Source organism: Rousettus aegyptiacus, unplaced genomic scaffold (genome assembly GCF_014176215.1).
Source record: "Rousettus aegyptiacus isolate mRouAeg1 unplaced genomic scaffold, mRouAeg1.p scaffold_m13_p_9, whole genome shotgun sequence".
NCBI classification, from domain to species: domain Eukaryota; kingdom Metazoa; phylum Chordata; class Mammalia; order Chiroptera; family Pteropodidae; genus Rousettus; species Rousettus aegyptiacus.
Window position 1 is genome coordinate 8079255 of NW_023416312.1, and position 9469 is coordinate 8088723.

The following is a 9469-nucleotide window of genomic DNA, read 5'->3' on the forward strand; positions in this document are numbered from 1 at the left end:
CAAACAGTTTATTTGAGGAAAAGCCCAGACATCTGTGAATCCAGTGTGGTTAATATCCGATTTTCTCTATTACTTTGACCAGAAAATATGGGCTTGATTGAAAAAGTCTTTTATATCTGTCTTTTGGCATTCTAAATCCTTCTTTTACTGTCTTATATAAAGAAACAATTAATCAAATTAGATATAATTTTTGGCTAAGAAATTCCCTAAAAGAAAGGCATCAGTGATAGGCCTACAAAGTGATTAAAACTTTGTAAGATATATAAATGTCCAATTAAGATTTTGTACCTAAACTAATATATTGTATGTAAACTATAATTTAGTCTGTAGCCATGCTACCCTGAACAAGCCCGATCCCATCTGATCTTGGAAGCTAAGCAGGGTCGGGCCTGGTTAGTACTTGGATGGGAGACCACCTAGGAATACCAGGTTCTGTAGACCTAAAGAATAACTGACTGCTGGATGCAGAGGCTGCTGCTTTGTGAGAACCCAAGGGAGAAATTTTCTTGGTTTTGTGATCTAGAACAACTTGCCTTTCCAATGAGCCTCCTGGTCTATTTTTGTTTCATGGACACTGGGCAGGCAGCTTAACTGATTGTATTTTTCTCTGTGTCTATTTCTAGATAATTGAGAGTCTAATTTATGGCTCTCCTCTCACCATAATATTTTGTGTGCTAACCTCATTCCTGGATTCAACTTACTTCTCTTAACTTCATTTTCCCTATGTATATATTTCTTGGAAATTCTTTGCTTTCTGACATAATAGGGTTATAAATCAATGAGGTACGCTAAGGTGCTAATGGAGAGAGACCATGAACTTTCACCTCAGGATAGGGGTATATTTAGAAGGAGTCCACAGAATTTACTATGGGGTCCATCACAGACAGGTCTTACTGTGACAGGGAAGGACAGTGGGCAAAAAGATATTTTTTAAAAGGTGAAAACATCACTTTCATACATATATAAATTAACAGGTGTTAACTTTAACTCTTTAATTAAATGAGAGAAGACAAATAAGTCCTGGGAGAAGTCGCAGAAGTATAAATTTATATGGAGTATAGGAATGCTGAAACAAATTGAAAAAGGTTGCAAAGCTGGCTTTTTTTTTATTTGGTGGGGTGGGAATCGTCCCTCTACCAGAAAAAATTTATTGGCATGTCTATAGACAAGAATTTGTTTGCATTTCTTCAGTTAACCACAACTTGGGGAGTTGTAGACTAGGTCCATAAAATTAGAATCAGACAACCTGGAAGAGCATGCTGCAGACTGGGGGTTTGCAGTTTAGCCTCAGCGTCAAATCTAGCCACCGCCTGTTTTAGTGTGGCTGTGAACTTAAAATGTTTGGAAAGAATCAAAAGAAGAATGATAGTTTATGGTATGTAAAAATTGTATAAAATTCAAATTTTGGTGTCCATTAACAAAGTTTATTAGGACACAGCCCATTCATTTACATATTGTCTGTGGCTGCTTTCATACTGCATCTCTGCCGCAGAGAACTTATGGCCTGCGAAGCTGAAAATATTTATTATTTGGCTCTAACAGAAAAAGTTTGCCCATCTTGCTCTAGATGATGCATAGTTTTCCATTAAAGTACATTTTCCCTTACAAAAGATAAAAATATTATTATCTCTAACTTTTTCCCCCTCTGTCCTTTTTCTCTCCTTTCTTCTCTTCTTTCCTTCAACAAATATTTATGGAGTGCCTACTGTGTGTCAATATGCTGGTACAAATATGGGATTCACCAAAAGGGGAGAGAATTCACCACTTCTGTACTAATGTAGCCTTATAGTCTATGGGTAAAGAAACATTAATCAAATATTCACATACAAATGTGCAATTATGGGTTGTGAGATTCCTGGAAGGGAATGACATCTATGAGAGATCTAGCCTTTCTGGGGTTGGGGGTGGGGCCAAAGAAGATTTCCCAAACAACCGAAGATGAAGCTGACTGATTACTGTGTCTGAATGGTCACCATGAGTACATGGAGCATGAGGTATGAGATGAAGCTGGGGAGGAACACAGAGGATAGTTTATACAGGGCCCTGTGTACTTGTTGAGTTTGGGTCTTTCTCGTGATGGCAATGGGTTGCAACTGAATGGATTTAAGCAAGAGAGTGGTGATGTGTCAGTTGGACATACTGATCAGACAACAGATAAAAGGGAGGCAGGAATGGACACAGATTAGTTGGGAGGATATTGCAATAGTCCAGGCAAGACCGGGATTTTTGCTTCACAAATCAGGCCTGATTTGGTTTCAGGGATGTAATGAAAAACTATACTCCTAGCAGTGTCATTGAGTCATGAGAGTTTTTTGGAGAGCTCACTTAGAGAGATTTTTTCAACAGTGTTACTGGAAAACCACAAGTTTGTAATAATGATTCTCCTAAAGATACCTTTTCTTTGGAGTTGCAAGGATCTACTGCCTACTGCCACCACCACCACCACCACCACCACCACCACCACCATCCCTTAGAGCTCAGGAACTAATCTGTGCTTTTCAGATCATGATCTCATTCCACTTTGGAGGCATGCTTGAAACAAATGTGAAGCTTATGACTTCCTTTTCTGCAAGGTTGGAAAATTTCTATAGTTTTTTCTTAATGCTTTACTGTTTCCTACTAATGGTTCTTCAGGCTGTAGGGGAAGCTTTATATCCTTAACATTCTTAACTGCCAGGATCTTATATTCTTTAAAACCTCGTTTTTGCCTTCTAGGCTGGATCTGAATCTAACCACTGATGGTTAATCAGATTTCTACAAGACTCCCAAACACAGTTTCTTCTTTCTGTTGGGCTCTTCTAGTTCAGGAGCAATCTGTAGCCTCCCCATTTGCACTCTTTGCATCTCAGATTGGCTTAGCAATTTTACAGCTCAGACATCCAGGAGCCCCTTGACTCTGACTGCTTAGAATAAAACAACGGAATTTAACTAAATAACATTTATTCATTATTAAACTAAGTAAAGGTCATTACCAGTTTCTGCTTAGGCTGTCATTTTAGTATTTTTTGTAGTATTCAATGCTAGACATGGAAGCATTTGCTAACTCGCACAGTGATATATATATACGATTTCTAATTTGGGTTAAGTTCAATCTCTATGTTATTCCTTTGTGTCATTCCCACCCCCACTCATCATACTCTTTGCTTTCCACGTGAGACAGGGCCCACTTTGCTCAAATCTTTTTTTAAAATAGTGCTCCCAGATAACTTTGATATTAGTTACAGTTCTTGAACTCTGCCAGCCATTTCCAAGAAGCTCACATACCAGGGACAGCACTCCATAGTGTCTATTTTCTCCTTGGCTGATTCATAGCCAGATGTATATCTGCAGCTGACATTTAATAACACCAGACTGTTCTTATGAGTAGGAGGAGTAGGTGACTGCTTCTGCGGACATGACTCAGAGGACTGGGGAAACCCTCCTTTTACCAAAATGCTTTTCTACCTTCTGTCTCATTCCTCAAATTCTTGCAAGAGAATTCTCTTTTTAGGGTTAAGGTTCTAGTTCTTGATAAATGCTCTAGGATAGGGCAACACTCTAAACCAGAGGTTTTCAAACTTAACATGCAAATGAATCACCCCAGAGATCTTGTTAAACTGCAGATTTGGTTTCAGTAGATCTAGGGTGAGGCCCATGAGTCTATGTTTTAACAAGTTTCCAGATGGGGCTAAAATTGCTAGTGGGTGGGCCATACTTTGAGTGACAAGGTGAGATCACTGGTTCTCAATCCTGGTTGCACATTGGAACCTCCTAGGGAGTTTTTATCAATCTAGAAGTCCACATTGCTCCATGTCAGTTAAATGAGACTCTCTGGGATTGAAACCCAGAGAAAGTATTTTTTTTAAAGTTTCTCAGATGATTCAAATGTGCAGCCGTGTTTGAGAACAAATGCTTCAAACCAGTGGTTCTCAACCCTAGTTTCTGATTAGACTCATAAAGGGAGCTTTTAAAAAATACCAATGCCTGGATCTGCCTGAGATCGATTAAATCTAGATCTCAGCCAGTGAGATTGTTATTGGTGCTTTTTAAAAGCAGCCTGAATGATTTGACTGTATGGTGTGTTTGGGAACCAATGCTCTAAGTCTTTGTGACTTTGTGTGGATAAAATCTCCTGTAGGCAAGATTTGGGGTGGGAGGAAGCGAGAGATGGAAGGCTCAGAAAACGGGCCACATGAAGGGCAGGGATGTGAAGAGAGCTGTAAAGTGGGGAAGATGGAGACTTGAACATTTTGCATACTGTACAACTTTACCCAGGGCTACCCTGGAGAGTGTCAGCATTGGAGGACTTGGGAAGGACTGTTCATGGTACACTGTCTTGTTGGCTAGTTGGTCTGAGTAGTGAGCAGTGTAGAATGTGAAAGCTGAGCCCACTAACTTTGTATTTTTTAAAAGATTTTTATTAAAATATACATACAATATTCTACATTAGTTTCAGATGTACACCAGTTATTCAATATTTATATACCTAAAGAAGTGATCACCAGGATAAGTCCAGCAACCATTGACACTGTACAAATCTATGACAATATTATTGACCAAATTCCCAGTCCAGTGATCCCCAATCCCTGGGCCATGGACCGCTACTGGTCTGCGGCCTTTTAGGAACCGGGCCGCACAGCAGAAGGAGAGTGGCAGACAAGTGAGCAAATCTTCATCTGTATTTGCAGCTGCTCTGGGATTGCATCACTACCTAGCATCACTCGCATCACTAGCATCACTAGTGCTAGCATCAATGCCAATGCCTTGGCTTCACCTCAGATCATTGGGCATTAGATTCTCATGGGAGCACTGGTCCCTCGTACCAAAACGGTTAGGGACCATTGCTGTATACCACATCCCCATGACTTATTTATTTTATAACTGGAAGCTTAAACCTCTTATTCCCCTTTACCTCTCCCCACCCTGTTTTGATTTTTCAATTATAGTTGACATTCAATATTATTTTATATTAGTTTCAGGTATATGGCACAGTGCTTAGATATTTGTATAATTTATGAAGTGATCCACCCAGTTAGTCTAGTACCCACCTAGCACCATATATAGTTATTACCATATTATTGACTATATGTCCTATGCTTTATTTTACATCCCTGTGACTATTTCATAACTACCAATTTGTACTTCTAAATCTCTTCACCATTTTTACCCGCCCCCTCAACCTCTCTCATCTGTCAACCATCAGCTTGTTCCCTACATCTGTGAGTCTGTTTCTGTTTTGTTTGTTTTTGTTCTTTAGATTCCACATATAAGTGAGATCATATGGTATTTGTCTTTCTCTGGCTTATTTCACTTAGCATACTACCTTCCAGGTCTATCCATGCTGTCACAAATGGTAAGATTTCACTCTTTTTATGAGCCTAATAATTCTTTTTAATTATTCTTCGAATTAGATACCTCAGAGAGGGTGACCAACTATCCTGGCTTACCTAGAACTGTCTCAGATTTAGCACTGAGAGTACCTTGCCTGGGTAACTCCTCATTCCTGGGCAAACCAGGATGCTTGGTTACCCTGGACTCACCTCTGTTGCAGTGACCCAGACCTTTGTGTGTGGCCACCACAGAGAAGTGGGTTTTTTCTTCTTAGACAAAATTGTCCTCATTGAGTTTTTAAGTGTTTTTTTTTCATCGTTGATGATGAGTCAGGCATTGTGAAGATGGTGGGGAATTTGGAATAACCTGATCGTGGATTCATGGCTTAAGGACAGTTTGAATAGTTTATCTTTATTTTTTTTCTTTCTTCCTTTTTTAAAAAAAGACTTGTGGTGCCAAGACGCACACACATATATCACTGTTTGGTTGGTATAGCACTGACCTACAAAGACATGGAAGCCAAAGAGATTCTCAGGAGATGAGAAAAAATCATGGTCTATGCCCATGAGTTCCATTCTGACAGATGGATGTAACCTACTCAGAGAATATTTTCAAAGCACGTGGCTTGAATGCAGATTAATGCCATGCAAAATGAATATGTAAATGTTAACAAGACATCCAGTCACAGAGTAAAATGCCACATCAAAAGAGGGTGGGGTTAATTAGGAAAGACCTTTTTGAAGATGTGAATGTCACTTTATGAAATAAGAAAATGTCAACTTTCTAAAACACGAAAATGGCCCCAAATACAAAAACTAAAACCCAAACAACTCAAAGTGCTCATTAAAGGGAGGAGATAAAAACTGAATGATTCAATGTCCATGATCTAGTTCACAGATTTTAGGATATAATCTCAGGCAATCCACTCTCAGTACAATCGAAGCCTAGTTTTGAAGTTCAGTTTGTATGATCAGGCTGCTGGTAGTTGATTTCCTTGAGTTACAAGCCATCAGGAGTTCCTTACTGGAATTGGGACTTTGGGGTAGACTCTAGAATAGTGGTTCTCACATTTGAGTATGTGTCAGAATTATCTGAAAGCCTTATTAAAAAGAGGCTGAGCCTCATCCCCAGAGTTTCTGATTCAGTAGCTTTGAGGAGGACCTTGAGAATTTCCACTCCAGGTGATGTTGATCCTGCTGGTCCAGAGACCACACTTTAAGAGTGGACTAAAAAGAGCATTGTCTTCTGGCAGTTTTATAGACAAAGTAACAGAGCTCTTCCTAGAACAGACCTTGCCATTTAGAACATCATGACTAAAACTGAAGGATGTAAAAAGGATGAAAGTTGGTTGAGAGAGCTAGATGCCATCTGGGGAAACAAATTGAAAACATCCTTATTTTTGTTTGTGGCTAAAACTATAGCTATCCACTAAAAAACATAGTATTTCTGGATTTTATATATGTGTAGTTACAGTGAATCCTACCATTCTGGCTTAGAAATAAGAAACATCTTACTGTTTGGAATGACGAAATAAATCTTGTTTTCTAATAAGTGCTAACAGCGTCATCAAATTCTATTCTTAACATATATATCAGAAAATGTCATAACATCTATTCTCTTCCTTGAGAGGGTTCTCTTATTGGGTAATGATTGAGATCAATGAATTTCTTAGCAGTTTAACAATACCAATGAGGTAGTTTAATCAGTTGTTCAGGAAACATTGAAAACATGTTTCAATTAAAACTGTATATTTTGAATTAATGCAAGATAGATGGCTCTATCTACTTTCTTAGGTTAGCTCAGCTACAATACCTAAAGTAAATGCTTTTAACTCCTGCAGGAGGAATGTAAGCAAGGTGCAGTAAACTTTTTGGTGACTGATTCCCCCATTCATTTTCTCATTTCTTCCTTCCAAATAACATCCCAATTTTGTTCATGTATCTGCAAGTCACTTATTTATTTGGGATGTGAGCTTAGGAAACAATTTTGAGAATGGAGAAAGAAGACAGAAGAGAAGGAAGCCAATCGAGGGAATATTATCAAGTGAGTTAGCACTGTGGAGCTCAGTCCTGCTGGGGAAGTGTGATGATGACAGAGCGCATGCTGTTGGGAGAGGATTCTCCATGCTGCTTCTATATATCTTGTGACAGCTTTTGTCCTGCTTGGTGTTTTCAAGGATGTTTGCATTGCAAAAAGCCTTGGAATACAGAGATAGTGTCTCCAACTAAGGGCTAAGGGAAGATCTGTTTCCTGATCAGGTTAATAAACATAATGTCTTTCTCTGGGACAAAGGTTGGGTAGCCTCTTATAAGATTGAGGGTTTCTAAGCTTGGGGACCTTCAAGTGTGACATAGATCCACTGTGTGCATAGCATTCACCTGGACCACTTCACATCACCTGCATGGGATTTGGGTGGCAGGGAAAACCAGTGAGAACATGAAGCTCATGCTACCTGCTGTGCAGTAATAAAGCCCTTTGTTTCAGACCTAGGGGACTCATGTCTTCTGTCAGTATCCATGAAATGGTGGCAGGTTAACATGCTAGTTTGCAGGTAAGGTAAAATCTCAGACTCTACACAGTCTTTGACAGATGTCTCAGACTTATCCATCCTTAGGGATGATGAAGCTGGTGCATTTAAAAGCACTCAGTCATTGGTCGAAGGCTACTCCCAAGAGACATCGCATCCACATGTCCAGCTCTCTGAACAAACAGACTGAGTGACCTTCTGCAAATATGGAGAAAGACTCCAAGGAGATGTAGATGTTGCCATTTAGAATTGGCTGGTGCACACTGCCATGGTAAGGCCTGAAGGATCTAAGTAGGGCACAAAAAGGGTCTGCTGTATCTCCCCTGGTATCCACATCTCACTTTAGGGACCACCAATAGAGAGTATAAGAGGGACATGTTACGAGATGAAGCCATTAGAGGTAAGGGGCACTAGATCATGAAGGACTTTTGGAACCCTGTTAATTAATTTGAGTGCAAAAGAGAGCCATTGTTTTTTAGAGGTGGGTAGCTACTATTTATTGAGCATCTACTATGTATTAGGAATCATACCAGGGACTTTAAATATATTAACATAAATACTAAACTTCATAGCATTATTTTCGTGATTTTACACATAAAACATTTTATGAGAATTTAATAAACTTGCTCAAAATTAAACACTAATATTAATTTTTCCATTTATTCAAAAAGTGAATGTGCCAGCCCTTGAGCCTAGCTGTGTCTCCTCTGAAGTCAATGGTCTTTATGCTATGCCATAGCTACTTTTAAATATTTTCTACATATGAATAAATAAGATGCAATTTGCTAAATGTGAAATGATTCATCTTATGATTTGTGACTTTTCATTTTATTTATTTTTAATTTAATTTTATTATTGGTTTCAAGTATACAGTACATTGGTTAGACATTTATATAGTTTACGAAATGATCCCCCTAATTGTTCTTTCTGTCCTCTGGCTCTCCACCTAGCCATTACATTAATGCTAACTGCATTCCCTATGCTGTGCTCCCCATCCTCGTGACCATCTATCAACTACTAATTTGTACTTCTTTAACCCTTCACCCCATTCTCCCAGGCCCCCAACCCCACTCCCTCTGTCTGTCACCAAATTGTCCACTATATTTGTGAGTCTGTTTTTGATTAGTTTCTTCTTTTTGTTCCTTAGATTCCACATATAAATGAAATCATATTTTTGAATAAGAGAAAGTTTATGTTTTCATTAAGCTGATACATATATATATAAATGTGACTATGAAATAATAATTCTTTAATATAACTATTAAGCTAAAGCCAAAAACAATTTGTAGTTGATCAATAAGTTCCCTTCATTCAAATTCAAATATTCAACTATTACTTTTTTGAGAATCATTCCAATCTAAGTTATCTTCTTATGCTAAAAAAAATCTAGAAAATAATATAATGTATATTTAAATAGAAAAACTCCAAATATGTCAAAGTTTTCATGTTTATATAAGTGAATCCTATGTTTTTATTGCCATGTAGCCATATCCTATTTATATAATAGATGATTATGTCCCAAGAGCACTCTCCATTTATATTGCTAATGGTTCATAAATAAATTTCCTCTCCACTCCTAAACACCAAATGATCCCTTTGAGATTAAATCTGCCATGATTTATCTTAGCTCCC

General features: G+C 38.3%; 1 pseudogene; it reads left to right on the plus strand.

Moving 5' to 3' along the window:
* Positions 1-322: 322 nt before the first annotated feature.
* LOC118608434 lies at positions 323-441 on the plus strand (annotated as a pseudogene).
* The last annotated feature ends 9028 nt before the right edge of the window (positions 442-9469 follow it).